This window comes from Saccoglossus kowalevskii, chromosome 8 (assembly GCF_978046115.1).
Source record: "Saccoglossus kowalevskii chromosome 8, keSacKowa6.1, whole genome shotgun sequence".
NCBI lineage: Eukaryota > Metazoa > Hemichordata > Enteropneusta > Harrimaniidae > Saccoglossus > Saccoglossus kowalevskii.
Genome location: NC_140648.1, coordinates 34913112 through 34931555, shown reverse-complemented (window position 1 = coordinate 34931555; position 18444 = coordinate 34913112). Strand labels below are relative to the sequence as shown.

General features: G+C 40.1%; 25 non-coding genes across 25 annotated transcripts; all 25 read left to right on the top strand.

The window, feature by feature from the left end:
• The first annotated feature begins 149 nt into the window (after window positions 1-149).
• Window positions 150-231, top strand: TRNAL-UAG (transfer RNA leucine (anticodon UAG)). The gene has a single exon. It is a non-coding gene; the product is annotated as a tRNA-Leu (tRNA).
• A 335-nt stretch (window positions 232-566) lies between these two features.
• Window positions 567-648, top strand: TRNAL-AAG (transfer RNA leucine (anticodon AAG)). The gene has a single exon. It is a non-coding gene; the product is annotated as a tRNA-Leu (tRNA).
• Window positions 649-984: 336 nt separating this feature from the next.
• TRNAL-UAG (transfer RNA leucine (anticodon UAG)) lies at window positions 985-1057 on the top strand. Its single transcript has one exon. It is a non-coding gene; the product is annotated as a tRNA-Leu (tRNA).
• Window positions 1058-1392: 335 nt separating this feature from the next.
• Window positions 1393-1474, top strand: TRNAL-AAG (transfer RNA leucine (anticodon AAG)). The gene has a single exon. It is a non-coding gene; the product is annotated as a tRNA-Leu (tRNA).
• Window positions 1475-2227: 753 nt separating this feature from the next.
• TRNAL-AAG (transfer RNA leucine (anticodon AAG)) lies at window positions 2228-2309 on the top strand. Its single transcript has one exon. It is a non-coding gene; the product is annotated as a tRNA-Leu (tRNA).
• Window positions 2310-2645: 336 nt separating this feature from the next.
• Window positions 2646-2727, top strand: TRNAL-AAG (transfer RNA leucine (anticodon AAG)). The gene has a single exon. It is a non-coding gene; the product is annotated as a tRNA-Leu (tRNA).
• A 336-nt stretch (window positions 2728-3063) lies between these two features.
• TRNAL-UAG (transfer RNA leucine (anticodon UAG)) lies at window positions 3064-3145 on the top strand. The gene has a single exon. It is a non-coding gene; the product is annotated as a tRNA-Leu (tRNA).
• A 335-nt stretch (window positions 3146-3480) lies between these two features.
• On the top strand, window positions 3481-3553 carry TRNAL-UAG (transfer RNA leucine (anticodon UAG)). The gene has a single exon. It is a non-coding gene; the product is annotated as a tRNA-Leu (tRNA).
• Window positions 3554-4306: 753 nt separating this feature from the next.
• On the top strand, window positions 4307-4388 carry TRNAL-AAG (transfer RNA leucine (anticodon AAG)). The gene has a single exon. It is a non-coding gene; the product is annotated as a tRNA-Leu (tRNA).
• Window positions 4389-5140: 752 nt separating this feature from the next.
• On the top strand, window positions 5141-5222 carry TRNAL-AAG (transfer RNA leucine (anticodon AAG)). Its single transcript has one exon. It is a non-coding gene; the product is annotated as a tRNA-Leu (tRNA).
• Window positions 5223-5975: 753 nt separating this feature from the next.
• On the top strand, window positions 5976-6057 carry TRNAH-AUG (transfer RNA histidin (anticodon AUG)). The gene has a single exon. It is a non-coding gene; the product is annotated as a tRNA-His (tRNA).
• A 335-nt stretch (window positions 6058-6392) lies between these two features.
• Window positions 6393-6474, top strand: TRNAL-AAG (transfer RNA leucine (anticodon AAG)). The gene has a single exon. It is a non-coding gene; the product is annotated as a tRNA-Leu (tRNA).
• Window positions 6475-7644: 1170 nt separating this feature from the next.
• TRNAL-UAG (transfer RNA leucine (anticodon UAG)) lies at window positions 7645-7726 on the top strand. The gene has a single exon. It is a non-coding gene; the product is annotated as a tRNA-Leu (tRNA).
• A 335-nt stretch (window positions 7727-8061) lies between these two features.
• Window positions 8062-8134, top strand: TRNAL-UAG (transfer RNA leucine (anticodon UAG)). The gene has a single exon. It is a non-coding gene; the product is annotated as a tRNA-Leu (tRNA).
• Window positions 8135-8887: 753 nt separating this feature from the next.
• Window positions 8888-8969, top strand: TRNAL-AAG (transfer RNA leucine (anticodon AAG)). Its single transcript has one exon. It is a non-coding gene; the product is annotated as a tRNA-Leu (tRNA).
• Window positions 8970-10138: 1169 nt separating this feature from the next.
• On the top strand, window positions 10139-10220 carry TRNAH-AUG (transfer RNA histidin (anticodon AUG)). The gene has a single exon. It is a non-coding gene; the product is annotated as a tRNA-His (tRNA).
• A 335-nt stretch (window positions 10221-10555) lies between these two features.
• Window positions 10556-10637, top strand: TRNAL-AAG (transfer RNA leucine (anticodon AAG)). Its single transcript has one exon. It is a non-coding gene; the product is annotated as a tRNA-Leu (tRNA).
• A 1169-nt stretch (window positions 10638-11806) lies between these two features.
• Window positions 11807-11888, top strand: TRNAL-AAG (transfer RNA leucine (anticodon AAG)). Its single transcript has one exon. It is a non-coding gene; the product is annotated as a tRNA-Leu (tRNA).
• Window positions 11889-12640: 752 nt separating this feature from the next.
• On the top strand, window positions 12641-12722 carry TRNAL-AAG (transfer RNA leucine (anticodon AAG)). The gene has a single exon. It is a non-coding gene; the product is annotated as a tRNA-Leu (tRNA).
• A 753-nt stretch (window positions 12723-13475) lies between these two features.
• On the top strand, window positions 13476-13557 carry TRNAL-AAG (transfer RNA leucine (anticodon AAG)). Its single transcript has one exon. It is a non-coding gene; the product is annotated as a tRNA-Leu (tRNA).
• Window positions 13558-14309: 752 nt separating this feature from the next.
• TRNAL-AAG (transfer RNA leucine (anticodon AAG)) lies at window positions 14310-14391 on the top strand. The gene has a single exon. It is a non-coding gene; the product is annotated as a tRNA-Leu (tRNA).
• A 753-nt stretch (window positions 14392-15144) lies between these two features.
• On the top strand, window positions 15145-15226 carry TRNAL-AAG (transfer RNA leucine (anticodon AAG)). The gene has a single exon. It is a non-coding gene; the product is annotated as a tRNA-Leu (tRNA).
• Window positions 15227-15561: 335 nt separating this feature from the next.
• On the top strand, window positions 15562-15643 carry TRNAL-AAG (transfer RNA leucine (anticodon AAG)). Its single transcript has one exon. It is a non-coding gene; the product is annotated as a tRNA-Leu (tRNA).
• Window positions 15644-16474: 831 nt separating this feature from the next.
• TRNAL-AAG (transfer RNA leucine (anticodon AAG)) lies at window positions 16475-16556 on the top strand. Its single transcript has one exon. It is a non-coding gene; the product is annotated as a tRNA-Leu (tRNA).
• Window positions 16557-18146: 1590 nt separating this feature from the next.
• On the top strand, window positions 18147-18228 carry TRNAL-UAG (transfer RNA leucine (anticodon UAG)). The gene has a single exon. It is a non-coding gene; the product is annotated as a tRNA-Leu (tRNA).
• Window positions 18229-18444: the final 216 nt, after the last annotated feature.

Sequence of the window (18444 nt, the reverse complement as noted above, 5' to 3'; positions counted from 1 at the left end):
ACAGCGTCAACAATTTCCAGGAAATAGTATTCGAATTTGTGGCGTTTGCATTGTTAAAAATATCACTTCAGTCGTCTCGGTAAATACCGAAACACACATGAAATGCTTTTGTTCCAGGGTAATTGCCTTGTTTTAGTAAATTAATTATGGGTAGCGTGGCCGAGCGGTCTAAGGCGCTGGTTTTAGGCACCAGTCATTTCGATGGCGTGGGTTCGAATCCCACCGCTGCCATGTTGTTTAGTATTTTGCACAACAGTCATTTATGCTGGCATGATACAATTTCAGTGTTTCCGACTATGCACATGTTTATTTCGCATGTTGAAATCCAACAAATATTCACGGCAAATAATTAAGCAGTGCATACAATCTGATTAGATGACGAAATGAAACCCGGTGAACAGATTTTAATGAGTAACTACAGCGTCAAAAATTCCCAGAAAATAGTATTCGCGTTTTTGGCATTTGCATTGTTACAAATATCACTTCAGTCGTCTCGGTAAATACCGAAACACACATGAAATGCTTGTGTTTCGGGGTAATTGCCTTGTTTTTGCAAAGTAATTATGGGTAGCGTGGCCGAGCGGTCTAAGGCGCTGGTTTAAGGCACCAGTCATTTCGATGGCGTGGGTTCGAATCCCACCGCTGCCAGGTTGTTGAGTATTTTGCACAACTGTCATTCAAGCTGCCGTTATTCAATTTCTGTGTATACGGCTATGCACATGTTTTAGTCGCACTTTGAAATAAAACAAATATTCACGGCAAGTAACTAAGCAATGCATACAATCTGATTAGATGATGAAATGAAACCCGGTGAACGAAATTTTAGTGAGTATCTACAGCGTCAACAATTTCCAGGAAATAGTATTCGAATTTGTGGCATTTGCATTTTTAAAAATATCACTTCAGTCGTCTCGGTAAATACCGAAACACACATGAAATGCTTTTGTTCCAGGGTAATTGCCTTGTTTTAGTAAAGTAATTATGGGTAGCGTGGCCGAGCGGTCTAAGGCGCTGGTTTTAGGCTTCGATGGCGTGGGTTCGAATCCCATCGCTGCCAGGTTGTTCAGTATTTTGCACAACTGTCATTCAAGCTGCCGTTATTTAATTTCTGTGTATACGGTTATGCACATGTTTTAGTCGCACTTTGAAATACAACAAATATTCACGGCAAGTAACTAAGCAATGCATACAATCTGATTAGATGATGAAATGAAACCCGGTGAACACATTTGAATGAGTAACCACAGCGTCAAAAATTCCCAGAAAATAGTATTCGCATTTTTGGCATTTGCATTATTACAAATATCACTTCAGTCGTCTCGGCAAATACCGAAACACACACGAAATGCTTGAGTTTCAGGGTAATTGCGTCGTTTTTGCAAAGTAATTATGGGTAGCGTGGCCGAGTGGTCTAAGGCGTTGGTTTAAGGCACCAGTCATTTCGATGGCGTGGGTTCGAATCCCACCGCTGCCAGGTTGTTCAGTATTTTGCACAACTGTCATTCAAGCTGCCGTTATTCAATTTCTGTGTATACGGTTATGCACATGTTTTAGTCGCACTTTTAAATCCAACAAATATTCACGGCAAGTAACTAAGCAATTCATACAATCTGATTAGATGATGAAATGAAACCCGGTGAACGTCATTTTAGTGAGTATCTACAGCATCAACAATTCCCAGGAAATAGTATTCGAATTTGTGGCATTTGCATTATTACAAATATCACTTCAGTCGTCTCGGTAAATACCGAAACACACACGAAATGCTTGAGTTTCAGGGTAATTGCGTCGTTTTTGCAAAGTAATTATGGGTAGCGTGGCCGAGTTGTCTAAGGCGCTGATTTAAGGCACCAGTCATTTCGATGGCGTGGGTTCGTATCCCACCGCTTCCTTGTTGTTGAGGATTTTGCACAACTGTCATTTATGCTGGCATAATACAATTTCAGTGTTTACGGCTATGCACATGTTTCTTTCGCATGTTGAAATCCAACAAATATTCACGGCAAATAATTAAGCAATGCATGCAATCTGATTAGATGATGAAATGAAACCCGGTGAACACATTTTAATGAGTAACCACAGCGTCAAAAATTCTCAGAAAATAGTATTCGCATTTTTGGCATTTGCATTATTACAAATATCACTTCAGTCGTCTCGGTAAATACCGAAACACACACGAAATGCTTGAGTTTCAGGGTAATTGCGTCGTTTTTGCAAAGTAATTATGGGTAGCGTGGCCGAGCGGTCTAAGGCGCTGGTTTAAGGCACCAGTCATCTCGATGGCGTGGGTTCGAATCCCAACGCTGCCAGGTTGTTGAGTATTTTGCACAACTGTCATTCAAGCTGCCGTTATTCAATTTCTGTGTATACGGCTATGCACATGTTTTAGTCGCACTTTAAAATAAAACAAATATTCACGGCAAGTAACTAAGCAATGCATACAATCTGATTAGATGATGAAATGAAACCCGGTGAACGTCATTTTAGTGAGTATCTACAGCGTCAACAATTCCCAGGAAATAGTATTCGAATTTGTGGCATTTGCATTGTTAAAAATATCACTTCAGTCGTCTCGGTAAATACCGAAACACACATGAAATGCTTTTGTTCCAGGGTAATTGCCTTGTTTTAGTAAAGTAATTATGGGTAGCGTGGCCGAGCGGTCTAAGGCGCTGGTTTAAGGCACCAGTAATTTCGATGGCGTGGGTTCGAATCCCACCGCTGCCAGGTTGTTGAGTATTTTGCACAACTGTCATTCAAGCTGCCGTTATTCAATTTCTGTGTATACGGCTATGCACATGTTTTAGTCGCACTTTGAAATAAAACAAATATTCACGGCAAGTAACTAAGCAATGCATACAATCTGATTAGATGATGAAATGAAACCCGGTGAACGTCATTTTAGTGAGTATCTACAGCGTCAACAATTCCCAGGAAATAGTATTCGAATTTGTGGCATTTGCATTGTTAAAAATATCACTTCAGTCGTCTCGGTAAATACCGAAACACACATGAAATGCTTTTGTTCCAGGGTAATTGCCTTGTTTTAGTAAATTAATTATGGGTAGCGTGGCCGAGCGGTCTAAGGCGCTGGTTTTAGGCACCAGTCATTTCGATGGCGTGGATTCGAATCCCACCGCTGCCATGTTGTTTAGTATTTTGCACAACAGTCATTTATGCTGGCATGATACAATTTCAGTGTTTCCGACTATGCACATGTTTATTTCGCATGTTGAAATCCAACAAATATTCACGGCAAATAATTAAGCAGTGCATACAATCTGATTAGATGACGAAATGAAACCCGGTGAACACATTTTAATGAGTAACTACAGCGTCAACAATTCCCAGAAAATAGTATTCGCGTTTTTGGCATTTGCATTGTTACAAATATCACTTCAGTCGTCTCGGTAAATACCGAAACACACATGAAATGCTTTTGTTCCAGGGTAATTGCCTTGTTTTAGTAAAGTAATTATGGGTAGCGTGGCCGAGCGGTCTAAGGCGCTGGTTTTAGGCTTCGATGGCGTGGGTTCGAATCCCATCGCTGCCAGGTTGTTCAGTATTTTGCACAACTGTCATTCAAGCTGCCGTTATTCAATTTCTGTGTATACGGTTATGCACATGTTTTAGTCGCACTTTGAAATACAACAAATATTCACGGCAAGTAACTAAGCAATGCATACAATCTGATTAGATGATGAAATGAAACCCGGTGAACGTCATTTTAGTTAGTATCTACAGCATCAACAATTCCCAGGAAATAGTATTCGAATTTTTGGTATTTGCATTATTACAAATATCACTTCAGTCGTCTCGGTAAATACCGAAACACACACAAAATGCTTGAGTTTCAGGGTAATTGAGTCGTTTTTGCCATGTAATTACGGGTAGCGTGGCCGAGCGGTCCAAGGCGCTGGTTTAAGGCACCAGTCATTTCGATGGCGTGGGTTCGAATTGCACCGCTGCCAGGATGTTCAGTATTTTGCACAAATGTCATTCAAGCTGCCGTTATTCAATTTCTGTGTATACGGTTATGCACATGTTTTAGTCGCACTTTGAAATCCAACAAATATTCACGGCAAGTAATTAAGCAATGCATACAATCTGATTCGATGATGAAATGAAACCCGGTGAACACATTTGAATGAGTAACCACAGCGTCAAAAATTCCCAGAAAATAGTATTCGCATTTTTGGCATTTGCATTATTACAAATATCACTTCAGTCGTCTCGGCAAATACCGAAACACACACGAAATGCTTGAGTTTCAGGGTAATTGCGTCGTTTTTGCAAAGTAATTATGGGTAGCGTGGTCGAGTGGTCTAAGGCGTTGGTTTAAGGCACCAGTCATTTCGATGGCGTGGGTTCGAATCCCACCGCTGCCAGGTTGTTCAGTATTTTGCACAACTGTCATTCAAGCTGCCGTTATTCAATTTCTGTGTATACGGTTATGCACATGTTTTAGTCGCACTTTGAAATACAACAAATATTCACGGCAAGTAACTAAGCAATGCATACAATCTGATTAGATGATGAAATGAAACCCGGTGGACACATTTTAATGAGTAACCACAGAGTCAAAAATTCTCAGTAAATAGTATTCGCATTTTTGGCATTTGCATTATTACAAATATCACTTCAGTCGTCTCGGTAAATACCGAAACACACACGAAATGCTTGAGTTTCAGGGTAATTGCGTCGTTTTTGCAAAGTAATTATGGGTAGCGTGGCCGAGTTGTCTAAGGCGCTGATTTAAGGCACCAGTCATTTCGATGGCGTGGGTTCGTATCCCACCGCTTCCTTGTTGTTGAGGATTTTGCACAACTGTCATTTATGCTGGCATAATACAATTTCAGTGTTTACGACTATGCACATGTTTCTTTCGCATGTTGAAATCCAACAAATATTCACGGCAAATAATTAAGCAATGCATGCAATCTGATTAGATGATGAAATGAAACCCGGTGAACACATTTTAATGAGTAACCACAGCGTCAAAAATTCTCAGAAAATAGTATTCGCATTTTTGGCATTTGCATTATTACAAATATCACTTCAGTCGTCTCGGTAAATACCGAAACACACACGAAATGCTTGAGTTTCAGGGTAATTGCGTCGTTTTTGCAAAGTAATTATGGGTAGCGTGGCCGAGCGGTCTAAGGCGCTGGTTTAAGGCACCAGTCATCTCGATGGCGTGGGTTCGAATCCCACCGCTGCCAGGTTGTTGAGTATTTTGCACAACTGTCATTCAAGCTGCCGTTATTCAATTTCTGTGTATACGGCTATGCACATGTTTTAGTCGCACTTTAAAATAAAACAAATATTCACGGCAAGTAACTAAGCAATGCATACAATCTGATTAGATGATGAAATGAAACCCGGTGAACGTCATTTTAGTGAGTATCTACAGCGTCAACAATTCCCAGGAAATAGTATTCGAATTTGTGGCATTTGCATTGTTAAAAATATCACTTCAGTCGTCTCGGTAAATACCCAAACACACATGAAATGCTTGTGTTTCAGGGTAATTGCGTCGTTTTTGAAATATAATTATGGGTGGCGTGGCCGAGCGGTCAAAGGTGCTTGTTTAAGGCACCAGTCATTTCGATGGCGTGGGTTCGTATCCCAACGCTGCCTTGTTGTTGAGTATTTTGCACAACTGTCATTTATGCTGGCATAATACAATTTCAGTGTTTACGACTATGCACATGTTTCTTTCGCATGTTGAAATCCAACAAATATTCACGGCAAATAATTAAGCAATGCATACAATCTGATTCGATGATGAAATGAAACCCGGTGAACACATTTGAATGAGTAACCACAGCGTCAAAAATTCTCAGAAAATAGTATTTGCATTTTTGGCATTTGCATTATTACAAATATCACTTCAGTCGTCTCGGTAAATACCGAAACACACACGAAATGCTTGAGTTTCAGGGTAATTGCGTCGTTTTTGCAAAGTAATTATGGGTAGCGTGGCCGAGCGGTCAAAGGCGCTGGTTTATGGCACCAGTCATTTTGTTGGCGTGGGTTCGAATCCCACCGCTGCCAGGTTGTTCAGTATTTTGCACAACTGTCATTCAAGCTGCCGTTATTCAATTTCTGTGTATACGGTTATGCACATGTTTTAGTCGCACTTTGAAATCCAACAAATATTCACGGCAAGTAACTAAGCAATGCATACAATCTGATTCGATGATGAAATGAAACCCGGTGAACACATTTGAATGAGTAACCACAGCGTCAAAAATTCCCAGAAAATAGTATTCGCATTTTTGGCATTTGCATTATTACAAATATCAATTCAGTCGTCTCGGTAAATACCGAAACACACACGAAATGCTTGAGTTTCAGGGTAATTGCGTCGTTTTTGCAAAGTAATTATGGGTAGCGTGGCCGAGCGGTCTAAGGCGCTGGTTTAAGGCACCAGTCATTTCGATGGCGTGGGTTCGAATCCCACCGCTGCCAGGTTGTTCAGTATTTTGCACAACTGTCATTCAAGCTGCCGTTATTCAATTTCTGTGTATACGGTTATGCACATGTTTTAGTCGCACTTTGAAATACAACAAATATTCTCGGCAAGTAACTAAGCAATGCATACAATCTGATTAGATGATGAAATGAAACCCGGTGGACACATTTTAATGAGTAACCACAGAGTCAAACATTCTCAGAAAATAGTATTCGCATTTTTGGCATTTGCATTATTACAAATATCACTTCAGTCGTCTCGGTAAATACCGAAACACACACGAAATGCTTGAGTTTCAGGGTAATTGCGTCGTTTTTGCAAAGTAATTATGGGTAGCGTGGCCGAGTTGTCTAAGGCGCTGGTTTAAGGCACCAGTCATTTCGATGGCGTGGGTTCGTATCCCACCGCTTCCTTGTTGTTGAGGATTTTGCACAACTGTCATTTATGCTGGCATAATACAATTTCAGTGTTTACGACTATGCACATGTTTCTTTCGCATGTTGAAATCCAACAAATATTCACGGCAAATAATTAAGCAATGCATACAATCTGATTAGATGATGAAAGGAAACCCGGTGAACACATTTTAATGAGTAACCACATCGTCAAAAATTCTCAGAAAATAGTATTCGCATTTTTGGCATTTGCATTATTACAAATATCACTTCAGTCGTCTCGGTAAATACCGAAACACACACGAAATGCTTGAGTTTCAGGGTAATTGCGTCGTTTTTGCAAAGTAATTATGGGTAGCGTGGCCGAGTTGTCTAAGGCGCTGGTTTAAGGCACCAGTCATTTCGATGGCGTGGGTTCGTATCCCACCGCTTCCTTGTTGTTGAGGATTTTGCACAACTGTCATTCAAGCTGCCGTTATTCAATTTCTGTGTATACGGCTATGCACATGTTTTAGTCGCACTTTGAAATAAAACAAATATTCACGGCAAGTAACTAAGCAATGCATACAATCTGATTAGATGATGAAATGAAACCCGGTGAACGTCATTTTAGTGAGTATCTACAGCGTCAACAATTCCCAGGAAATAGTATTCGAATTTGTGGCATTTGCATTGTTAAAAATATCACTTCAGTCGTCTCGGTAAATACCGAAACACACATGAAATGCTTTTGTTCCAGGGTAATTGCCTTGTTTTAGTAAATTAATTATGGGTAGCGTGGCCGAGCGGTCTAAGGCGCTGGTTTTAGGCACCAGTCATTTCGATGGCGTGGATTCGAATCCCACCGCTGCCATGTTGTTTAGTATTTTGCACAACAGTCATTTATGCTGGCATGATACAATTTCAGTGTTTCCGACTATGCACATGTTTATTTCGCATGTTGAAATCCAACAAATATTCACGGCAAATAATTAAGCAGTGCATACAATCTGATTAGATGACGAAATGAAACCCGGTGAACACATTTTAATGAGTAACTACAGCGTCAACAATTCCCAGAAAATAGTATTCGCGTTTTTGGCATTTGCATTGTTACAAATATCACTTCAGTCGTCTCGGTAAATACCGAAACACACATGAAATGCTTTTGTTCCAGGGTAATTGCCTTGTTTTAGTAAAGTAATTATGGGTAGCGTGGCCGAGCGGTCTAAGGCGCTGGTTTTAGGCTTCGATGGCGTGGGTTCGAATCCCATCGCTGCCAGGTTGTTCAGTATTTTGCACAACTGTCATTCAAGCTGCCGTTATTCAATTTCTGTGTATACGGTTATGCACATGTTTTAGTCGCACTTTGAAATACAACAAATATTCACGGCAAGTAACTAAGCAATGCATACAATCTGATTAGATGATGAAATGAAACCCGGTGAACGTCATTTTAGTTTGTATCTACAGCATCAACAATTCCCAGGAAATAGTATTCGAATTTTTGGTATTTGCATTATTACAAATATCACTTCAGTCGTCTCGGTAAATACCGAAACACACACAAAATGCTTGAGTTTCAGGGTAATTGAGTCGTTTTTGCCATGTAATTACGGGTAGCGTGGCCGAGCGGTCCAAGGCGCTGGTTTAAGGCACCAGTCATTTCGATGGCGTGGGTTCGAATTGCACCGCTGCCAGGATGTTCAGTATTTTGCACAAATGTCATTCAAGCTGCCGTTATTCAATTTCTGTGTATACGGTTATGCACATGTTTTAGTCGCACTTTGAAATCCAACAAATATTCACGGCAAGTAATTAAGCAATGCATACAATCTGATTCGATGATGAAATGAAACCCGGTGAACACATTTGAATGAGTAACCACAGCGTCAAAAATTCCCAGAAAATAGTATTCGCATTTTTGGCATTTGCATTATTACAAATATCACTTCAGTCGTCTCGGCAAATACCGAAACACACACGAAATGCTTGAGTTTCAGGGTAATTGCGTCGTTTTTGCAAAGTAATTATGGGTAGCGTGGTCGAGTGGTCTAAGGCGTTGGTTTAAGGCACCAGTCATTTCGATGGCGTGGGTTCGAATCCCACCGCTGCCAGGTTGTTCAGTATTTTGCACAACTGTCATTCAAGCTGCCGTTATTCAATTTCTGTGTATACGGTTATGCACATGTTTTAGTCGCACTTTGAAATACAACAAATATTCACGGCAAGTAACTAAGCAATGCATACAATCTGATTAGATGATGAAATGAAACCCGGTGGACACATTTTAATGAGTAACCACAGAGTCAAAAATTCTCAGTAAATAGTATTCGCATTTTTGGCATTTGCATTATTACAAATATCACTTCAGTCGTCTCGGTAAATACCGAAACACACACGAAATGCTTGAGTTTCAGGGTAATTGCGTCGTTTTTGCAAAGTAATTATGGGTAGCGTGGCCGAGTTGTCTAAGGCGCTGATTTAAGGCACCAGTCATTTCGATGGCGTGGGTTCGTATCCCACCGCTTCCTTGTTGTTGAGGATTTTGCACAACTGTCATTTATGCTGGCATAATACAATTTCAGTGTTTACGACTATGCACATGTTTCTTTCGCATGTTGAAATCCAACAAATATTCACGGCAAATAATTAAGCAATGCATACAATCTGATTCGATGATGAAATGAAACCCGGTGAACTCATTTTAATGAGTAACCACAGCGTCAAAAATTCTCAGAAAATAGTATTCGCATTTTTGGCATTTGCATTGTTACAAATATCACTTCAGTCGTCTCGGTAAATACCCAAACACACATGAAATGCTTGTGTTTCAGGGTAATTGCGTCGTTTTTGAAATATAATTGTGGGTGGCGTGGCCGAGCGGTCAAAGGTGCTTGTTTAAGGCACCAGTCATTTCGATGGCGTGGGTTCGTATCCCAACGCTGCCTTGTTGTTGAGTATTTTGCACAACTGTCATTTATGCTGGCATAATACAATTTCAGTGTTTACGACTATGCACATGTTTCTTTCGCATGTTGAAATCCAACAAATATTCACGGCAAATAATTAAGCAATGCATACAATCTGATTCGATGATGAAATGAAACCCGGTGAACACATTTGAATGAGTAACCACAGCGTCAAAAATTCTCAGAAAATAGTATTTGCATTTTTGGCATTTGCATTATTACAAATATCACTTCAGTCGTCTCGGTAAATACCGAAACACACACGAAATGCTTGAGTTTCAGGGTAATTGCGTCGTTTTTGCAAAGTAATTATGGGTAGCGTGGCCGAGCGGTCAAAGGCGCTGGTTTATGGCACCAGTCATTTTGTTGGCGTGGGTTCGAATCCCACCGCTGCCAGGTTGTTCAGTATTTTGCACAACTGTCATTCAAGCTGCCGTTATTCAATTTCTGTGTATACGGTTATGCACATGTTTTAGTCGCACTTTGAAATCCAACAAATATTCACGGCAAGTAACTAAGCAATGCATACAATCTGATTCGATGATGAAATGAAACCCGGTGAACACATTTGAATGAGTAACCACAGCGTCAAAAATTCCCAGAAAATAGTATTCGCATTTTTGGCATTTGCATTATTACAAATATCAATTCAGTCGTCTCGGTAAATACCGAAACACACACGAAATGCTTGAGTTTCAGGGTAATTGCGTCGTTTTTGCAAAGTAATTATGGGTAGCGTGGCCGAGCGGTCTAAGGCGCTGGTTTAAGGCACCAGTCATTTCGATGGCGTGGGTTCGAATCCCACCGCTGCCAGGTTGTTCAGTATTTTGCACAACTGTCATTCAAGCTGCCGTTATTCAATTTCTGTGTATACGGTTATGCACATGTTTTAGTCGCACTTTGAAATACAACAAATATTCTCGGCAAGTAACTAAGCAATGCATACAATCTGATTAGATGATGAAATGAAACCCGGTGGACACATTTTAATGAGTAACCACAGAGTCAAACATTCTCAGAAAATAGTATTCGCATTTTTGGCATTTGCATTATTACAAATATCACTTCAGTCGTCTCGGTAAATACCGAAACACACACGAAATGCTTGAGTTTCAGGGTAATTGCGTCGTTTTTGCAAAGTAATTATGGGTAGCGTGGCCGAGTTGTCTAAGGCGCTGGTTTAAGGCACCAGTCATTTCGATGGCGTGGGTTCGTATCCCACCGCTTCCTTGTTGTTGAGGATTTTGCACAACTGTCATTTATGCTGGCATAATACAATTTCAGTGTTTACGACTATGCACATGTTTCTTTCGCATGTTGAAATCCAACAAATATTCACGGCAAATAATTAAGCAATGCATACAATCTGATTAGATGATGAAAGGAAACCCGGTGAACACATTTTAATGAGTAACCACATCGTCAAAAATTCTCAGAAAATAGTATTCGCATTTTTGGCATTTGCATTATTACAAATATCACTTCAGTCGTCTCGGTAAATACCGAAACACACACGAAATGCTTGAGTTTCAGGGTAATTGCGTCGTTTTTGCAAAGTAATTATGGGTAGCGTGGCCGAGTTGTCTAAGGCGCTGGTTTAAGGCACCAGTCATTTCGATAGCGTGGGTTCGTATCCCACCGCTTCCTTGTTGTTGAGGATTTTGCACAACTGTCATTTATGCTGGCATAATACAATTTCAGTGTTTACGACTATGCACATGTTTCTTTCGCATGTTGAAATCCAACAAATATTCACGGCAAATAATTAAGCAATGCATACAATCTGATTAGATGATGAAAGGAAACCCGGTGAACACATTTTAATGAGTAACCACATCGTCAAAAATTCTCAGAAAATAGTATTCGCATTTTTGGCATTTGCATTATTACAAATATCACTTCAGTCGTCTCGGTAAATACCGAAACACACACGAAATGCTTGAGTTTCAGGGTAATTGCGTCGTTTTTGCAAAGTAATTATGGGTAGCGTGGCCGAGCGGTCTAAGGCGCTGGTTTAAGGCACCAGTCATTTCGATGGCGTGGGTTCGAATCCCACCGCTGCCAGGTTGTTCAGTATTTTGCACAACTGTCATTCAAGCTGCCGTTATTCAATTTCTTTTATACGGTTATGCACATGTTTTAGTCGCACTTTGAAATACAACAAATATTCACGGCAAGTAACTAAGCAACGCATACAATCAGATTAGATGATGAAATGAAACCCGGTGAACGTCATTTTAGTGAGTATCTACAGCGTCAACAATTCCCAGGAAATAGTATTCGAATTTTTGGTATTTGCATTGTTAAAAATATCACTTCAGTCGTCTCGGTAAATACCCAAACACACATAAAATGCTTGTGTTTCAGGGTAATTGCGTCGTTTTTGAAATGTAATTATGGGTGGCGTGGCCGAGCGGTCAAAGGCGCTTGTTTAAGGTACCAGTCATTTCGATGGCGTGGGTTCGTATCCCACCGCTGCCTTGTTGTTGAGTATTTTGCACAACTGTCATTTATGCTGGCATAATACAATTTCAGTGTTTACGACTATGCACATGTTTTAGTCGCATGTTGAAATCCAACAAATATTCACGGCAAATAATTAAGCAATGCATACAATCTGATTAGATGATGAAATGAAACCCGGTGAACACATTTTAATGAGTAACCACAGCGTCAAAAATTCTCAGAAAATAGTATTCGCATTTTTGGCATTTGCATTGTTACAAATATCACTTCAGTCGTCTCGGTAAATACCCAAACACACATGAAATGCTTGTGTTTCAGGGTAATTGCGTTGTTTTTGCAATGTAATTATGGGTAGCGTGGCCGAGCGGTCTAAGGCGCTGGTTTAAGGCACCAGTCATTTCGATGGCGTGGGTTCGAATCCCACCGCTGCCAGGTTGTTCAGTATTTTGCACAACTGTCATTCAAGCTGCCGTTATTCAATTTCTGTGTATACGGTTATGCACATGTTTTAGTCGCACTTTTAAATCCAACAAATATTCACGGCAAGTAACTAAGCAATTCATACAATCTGATTAGATGATGAAATGAAACCCGGTGAACGTCATTTTAGTGAGTATCTACAGCATCAACAATTCCCAGGAAATAGTATTCGAATTTGTGGCATTTGCATTGTTACAAATATCACATCAGTCGTCTCGGCAAATACCAAAACACACATGAAATGCTTGTGTTTCAGGGTAATTGCGTCGTTTTTGCAATGTAATTATGGGTGGCGTGGCCGAGCGGTCAAAGACGCTTGTTGATTGCACCAGTCATTTCGATGGCGTGGGTTCGTATCCCACCGCTGCCTTGTTGTTGAGTATTTTGCACAACTGTCATTTATGCTGGCATAATACAATTTCAGTGTTTACGACAATGCACATGTTTCTTTCGCATGTTGAAATCCAACAAATATTCACGGCAAATAATTAAGCAATGCATACAATTTGATTAGATGATGAAATGAAACCCGGTGAACACATTTGAATGAGTAACCACAGCGTCAAAAATTCCCAGAAAATAGTATTCGCATTTTTGGCATTTGCATTATTACAAATATCACTTCAGTCGTCTCGGCAAATACCGAAACACACACGAAATGCTTGAGTTTCAGGGTAATTGCGTCGTTTTTGCAAAGTAATTATGGGTAGCGTGGCCGAGTGGTCTAAGGCGTTGGTTTAAGGCACCAGTCATTTCGATGGCGTGGGTTCGAATCCCACCGCTGCCAGGTTGTTCAGTATTTTGCACAACTGTCATTCAAGCTGCCGTTATTCAATTTCTGTGTATACGGTTATGCACATGTTTTAGTCGCACTTTGAAATACAACAAATATTCACGGCAAGTAACTAAGCAATGCATACAATCTGATTAGATGATGAAATGAAACCCGGTGGACACATTTTAATGAGTAACCACAGAGTCAAAAATTCTCAGTAAATAGTATTCGCATTTTTGGCATTTGCATTATTACAAATATCACTTCAGTCGTCTCGGTAAATACCGAAACACACACGAAATGCTTGAGTTTCAGGGTAATTGCGTCGTTTTTGCAAAGTAATTATGGGTAGCGTGGCCGAGTTGTCTAAGGCGCTGATTTAAGGCACCAGTCATTTTGATGGCGTGGGTTCGTATCCCACCGCTTCCTTGTTGTTGAGGATTTTGCACAACTGTCATTTATGCTGGCATAATACAATTTCAGTGTTTACGACTATGCACATGTTTCTTTCGCATGTTTAAATCCAACAAATATTCACGGCAAATAATTAAGCAATGCATGCAATCTGATTAGATGATGAAATGAAACCCGGTGAACACATTTTAATGAGTAACCACAGCGTCAAAAATTCTCAGAAAATAGTATTCGCATTTTTGGCATTTGCATTATTACAAATATCACTTCAGTCGTCTCGGTAAATACCGAAACACACACGAAATGCTTGAGTTTCAGGGTAATTGCGTCGTTTTTGCAAAGTAATTATGGGTAGCGTGGCCGAGCGGTCTAAGGCGCTGGTTTAAGGCACCAGTCATTTCGATGGCGTGGGTTCGAATCCCACCGCTGCCAGGTTGTTGAGGATTTTGCACAACTGTCATTCAAGCTGCCGTTATTCAATTTCTGTGTATACGGTTATGCACATGTTTTAGTCGCACTTAGAAATCCAACAAATATTCACGGCAAGTAACTAAGCAATGCATACAATCTGATTAGATGATGAAATGAAACCCGGTGAACGTCATTTTAGTGAGTATCTACAGCGTCAACAATTCCCAGAAAATAGTATTCGAATTTGTGGCATTTGCATTGTTACAAATATCACTTCAGTCGTCTAGGCAAATACCAAAACACACATGAAATGCTTGTGTTTCAGGGTAATTGCGTCGTTTTTGAAATATAATTATGGGTGGCGTGGCCGAGCGGTCAAAGGTGCTTGTTTAAGGCACCAGTCATTTCGATGGCGTGGGTTCGTATCCCACCGCTGCCTTGTTGTTGAGTATTTTGCACAACTGTCATTTATGCTGGCATAATACAATTTCAGTGTTTACGACTATGCACATGTTTCTTTCGCATGTTGAAATCCAACAAATATTCACGGCAAATAATTAAGCAATGCATACAATCTGATTCGATGATGAAATGAAACCCGGTGAACACATTTGAATGAGTAACCACAGCGTCAAAAATTCTCAGAAAATAGTATTTGCATTTTTGGCATTTGCATTATTACAAATATCACTTCAGTCGTCTCGGTAAATACCGAAACACACACGAAATGCTTGAGTTTCAGGGTAATTGCGTCGTTTTTGCAAAGTAATTATGGGTAGCATGGCCGAGCGGTCAAAGGCGCTGGTTTAAGGCACCAGTCATTTCGATGGCGTGGGTTCGAATCCCACCGCTGCCAGGTTGTTCAGTATTTTGCACAACTGTCATTCAAGCTGCCGTTATTCAATTTCTGTGTATACGGTTATGCACATGTTTTAGTCGCACTTTGAAATCCAACAAATATTCACGGCAAGTAACTAAGCAATGCATACAATCTGATTCTATGATGAAATGAAACCCGGTGAACACAATTGAATGAGTAACCACAGCGTCAAAAATTCCCAGAAAATAGTATTCGCATTTTTGGCATTTGCATTATTACAAATATCAATTCAGTCGTCTCGGTAAATACCGAAACACACACGAAATGCTTGAGTTTCAGGGTAATTGCGTCGTTTTTGCAAAGTAATTATGGGTAGCGTGGCCGAGCGGTCTAAGGCGCTGGTTTAAGGCACCAGTCATTTCGATGGCGTGGGTTCGAATCCCACCGCTGCCAGGTTGTTCAGTATTTTGCACAACTGTCATTCAAGCTGCCGTTATTCAATTTCTGTGTATACGGTTATGCACATGTTTTAGTCGCACTTTGAAATACAACAAATATTCTCGGCAAGTAACTAAGCAATGCATACAATCTGATTAGATGATGAAATGAAACCCGGTGGACACATTTTAATGAGTAACCACAGAGTCAAAAATTCTCAGAAAATAGTATTCGCATTTTTGGCATTTGCATTATTACAAATATCACTTCAGTCGTCTCGGTAAATACCGAAACACACACGAAATGCTTGAGTTTCAGGGTAATTGCGTCGTTTTTGCAAAGTAATTATGGGTAGCGTGGCCGAGTTGTCTAAGGCGCTGGTTTAAGGCACCAGTCATTTCGATGGCGTGGGTTCGTATCCCACCGCTTCCTTGTTGTTGAGGATTTTGCACAACTGTCATTTATGCTGGCATAATACAATTTCAGTGTTTACGACTATGCACATGTTTCTTTCGCATGTTGAAATCCAACAAATATTCACGGCAAATAATTAAGCAATGCATACAATCTGATTAGATGATGAAATGAAACCCGGTGAACACATTTTAATGAGTAACCACAGCGTCAAAAATTCTCAGAAAATAGTATTCGCATTTTTGGCATTTGCATTATTACAAATATCACTTCAGTCGTCTCGGTAAATACCGAAACACACACGAAATAGTATTCGCATTTTTGGCATTTGCATTATTACAAATATCACTTCAGTCGTCTCGGTAAATACCGAAACACACACGAAATGCTTGAGTTTCAGGGTAATTGCGTCGTTTTTACAAAGTAATTATGGGTAGCGTGGCCGAGCGGTCTAAGGCGCTGGTTTAAGGCACCAGTCATTTAGATGGCGTGGGTTCGAATTCCACCGCTGCCAGGATGTTCAGTATTTTGCACAACTGTCATTCAAGCTGCCGTTATTCAATTTCTGTGTATACGGTTATGCACATGTTTTAGTCGCACTTTGAAATCCAACAAATATTCACGGCAAGTAACTAAGCAATTCATACAATCTGATTAGATTATGAAATGAAACCTGGTGAACGTCATTTTAGTGAGTATCTACGGCGTCAACAATTCCCGGAAAATAGTATTCGAATTTGTGGCATTTGCATTGTTACAAATATCACTTCAGTCGTCTCGGCAAATACCAAAACACACATGAAATGCTTGTGTTTCAGGGTAATTGCGTCGTTTTTGAAATGTAATTATGGGTGGCGTGGCCGATCGGTCAAAGGCGCTTGTTTAAGGCACCAGTCATTTCGATGCCGTGGGTTCGTATCCCACCGCTGCCTTGTTGTTGAGTATTTTGCACAACTGTCATTTATGCTGGCATAATACAATTTCAGTGTTTACGACTATGCACATGTTTCTTTCGCATGTTGAAATCCAACAAATATTCACGGCAAATAATTAAGCAATGCATAACAATCTGATTAGACGATGAAATGAAACCCGGCTAACACATTTTAATGAGTAACCACAGCGTCAAAAATTCTCAGAAAATAGTATTCGCATTTTTGGCATTTGCATTATTACAAATATCACTTCAGTCGTCTCGGTAAATACCGAAACACACACGAAATGCTTGAGTTTCAGGGTAATTGTGTCGTTTTTGCAAAGTAATTATGGGTAGCGTGGCCGAGCGGTCTAAGGCGCTGGTTTAAGGCACCAGTCATTTCGCTGGCGTGGGTTCGAATATCACCGCTGCCATGTTGTTTAGTATTTTGCAGAACAGTCATTTATGCTGGCATAATACAATTTCAGTGTTTACGACTATGCACATGTTTATTTCGCATGTTGAAATCCAACAAATATTCACGGCAAATAATTAAGCAGTGCATACAATCTGATTAGATGATGAAATGAAACCCGGTGAACGTCATTTTAGTGAGTATCTACAGCGTCAACAATTCCCAGGAAATAGTATTCGAATTTGTGGCATTTGCATTGTTAAAAATATCACTTCAGTCGTCTTGGTAAATACCGAAATACACATGAAATGCTTTTGTTCCTGGGTAATTGCCTTGTTTTAGTAAAGTAGTTATGGGTAGCGTGGCCGAGCGGTCTAAGGCGCTGGTTTTAGGCACCAGTCATTTCGATGGCGTGGGTACGTATCCCACCGCTGCCTTGTTGTTGAGTATTTTGCACAACTGTCATTTATGCTGGCATAATACAATTTCAGTGTTTACGACTATGCACATGTTTCTTTCGCATGTTGAAATCCAACAAATATTCACGGCAAATAATTAAGCAATGCATACAATCTGATTAGATGATGAAATGAAACCCGGTGAACGTCATTTTAGTGAGTATCTACAGCGTCAACAATTCCCAGGAAATAGTATTCGAATTTGTGGCATTTGCATTGTTAAAAATATCACTTCAGTCGTCTTGGTAAATACCGAAATACACATGAAATGCTTTTGTTCCTGGGTAATTGCATTGTTTTAGTAAAGTAGTTATGGGTAGCGTGGCCGAGCGGTCTAAGGCGCTGGTTTTAGGCACCAGTTATTTCGATGGCGTGGGTTCGAATCCCACCGCTGCCATGTTGTTTAGTATTTTGCACAACTGTCATTCAAGCTGCCGTAATTCAATTTCTGTGTATACGGCTATGCACATGTTTTAGTCGCACTTTAAAATAAAACAAATATTCACGGCAAGTAACTAAGCAATGCATACAATCTGATTAGATGATGAAATGAAACCCGGTGAACACCTTTTAATGAGTAACCACAGAGTCAAAAATTCTCAGAAAATAGTAT